The sequence below is a fragment of the Nycticebus coucang genome, chromosome 12 (assembly GCF_027406575.1).
Source record: "Nycticebus coucang isolate mNycCou1 chromosome 12, mNycCou1.pri, whole genome shotgun sequence".
NCBI classification, from domain to species: Eukaryota; Metazoa; Chordata; class Mammalia; order Primates; family Lorisidae; genus Nycticebus; species Nycticebus coucang.
This window is the reverse complement of record NC_069791.1, coordinates 6263303-6265474: the sequence shown is the minus strand read 5'-3', so window position 1 is coordinate 6265474 and position 2172 is coordinate 6263303. Positions and strand designations below refer to the sequence as shown.

Here is a 2172-nt window from a genome sequence, read left to right as displayed (position 1 = left end):
CCATTTTTTAATAGAAGTGTTCCTTTCAAAGGCTGCAGGATAAGGTGGCAACTGCATAGGGTAAAAATTCAAGGGAGGAAAGATGAGAAGCCTTCACACACAGATCATGTAAACCCAAGACTAAGGGTTGCAATTCCAAAGAAAGCCAGATTTCTGAGTCTTGGATTTTACAAACCGCCTATAGGGAAAATTCAAGACTAGTGGCTAGATGAGACCACCCAGCAAAAAGATGAGCAGCTCATGTGTTCCTGTAGCCTTGGGTCCAAGCCAAGTCCAAGATCGAAGAGACTCTTAAAGGACAAGGTCAAATGTTGAGGTTATAGTAGGGAGGGAAACTCCAGGAGCTTAGAGTAATAGGTACGATGGTAATGGGAGGTAAATTCTGAGATCAGTGCACAAAAACATGAAATTCAGGGAAAAAGATAAGGCTCCAGTTATATGCTTAGAATTCATTTAGATTTCTTACTTTCCATTCCTCACTAGAGGGACTGAGTCATCGAGTGCTACCATTTAGAGCTTCTTAAAAAATCTTCTGTATGATCACTGCCCTCTTTCTTCTTTCAATTAGCACAAAAGCCTCCCTACAGGTTTCCCTTCTCCCGATTTTCCTTCTAATCTGCCCTCCACGTAGCTGAGAAAGTGACCTTTCTATATTAGGAATCTGTTAGCTTAAATGCATCCTCGTTGCCTAGAGAATGAAATACCAAACCTTTTGCCTGGTTTCCAGGAGCTGGCTATGCCTTGATGCATTCAAATTCCCCACAACTTCTTATTCCCAGCCACACATAAGTGCGCTGTTATTGCCCAGAAAAGTCAGAGCCTCTCAGGGCTAACTAGTTAGGTAGTTTAATTAGTTAAGCCTTTTCTTGGCTTCAGCCTCAGAGAAGTGCCCTTCACCCACCTCCATTTCGCTGGGTTGGTTTCTGTGGCTAAACACAGGCTTTCCCTCATCCGAGAAGAGCCCTTGTTACCTAGAATCTGCCTTCCCAAGTCCTACATTGCTTGTGTGTTTTCAGTTTAATGTTCAAACCTGTGACAACATATTAAGTACTGCCCTGTATCTAGTGACTTCCCAGTCAGTCTATGTGGTTGGCCAGGGTGTTTTCTATTTATCAATTGCCACACTCAGGGAATTGTAAGTAGGTTTTAAATAGGTTTCAACTTGCAGTCCAACTCCCATGTAGTAGTCGCTTCCTAGGATGGAGTCTTGAGAAAGATCAAGATCATATGATGAGTTGTAGCACGGTTGATTAGTGATGTCTGTCTTGGGGCCTAGCTGCAGAGGTGAAAGCATGCACGTCATATATCTGCTCTCTCTCGCCCAGCATCCATTCCTTCTCAGAGTTTTTGGTGAATGATTTAATGAGGAAAAAATCAGGACAGAGGAGATGGTTGATGGTTAAAAAAATACAGTTAGAACAAATAAGATCTAGTGTTTGGTAGCACAAAGGACAACTAAAGTTAACAAAAATTTATTATATATTTCAAAATAATTAAACAGTGGAATTAGTCGTGACAAAGCTAGAGGTGAAGGATATCCCAGTAACCCTAATTTGATCATTATACATTGTATACTTGTATTATAATATCACACATACCCCCCAAGTATGTGCAATTATTACATATCAATAATAATTTAAAATAAAAAATAAAATAAGATAGAAAGAACAGCAGTAATATTGTGTGGAACCAAAATCAAAGCTGAGTTAGTGTTGGTCTAAGAGTATTAAGCTGCTTCTTGCTATGGCAAGATTGGGCCTTGGTGTGTGTCACACTTTATGGGGGCAAGACATGATTGCAAGAGGGACTTTACCTAACAATTGCAATCAGTGTAAACTGGCTTATTGTACCCTCAATGAATCCCCAACAATAAAAAAAAAAAGAAGAAAATGATGATTGGAGATCTTATGATACGTAATTATAAGTGTCTGTGTAACTAGGACTTGCAACACCCTGGTTACTCTTATCTGATATTTCCTGACGATATGTTTAAAAAAATAAAAATTAATGCCTGAGTATAAAAAAAAAAAAAAGAATATGATGAGGGAGGAATCCATAAATTTTCCTTATGCAGGCACAGACTTTAAATTGGAGCTCAAAGAATCTGTTGCTAACATCCTGACTCCAATTGCCATAGCTATCCAATGGCATACACTAGAACGGAAGACTTGT

At 39.3% G+C, this 2172-nt stretch overlaps 1 pseudogene; it reads left to right on the top strand.

The window, feature by feature from the left end:
- The first annotated feature begins 1823 nt into the window (after positions 1-1823).
- LOC128562958 (uncharacterized) lies at positions 1824-1972 on the top strand (annotated as a pseudogene).
- The last annotated feature ends 200 nt before the right edge of the window (positions 1973-2172 follow it).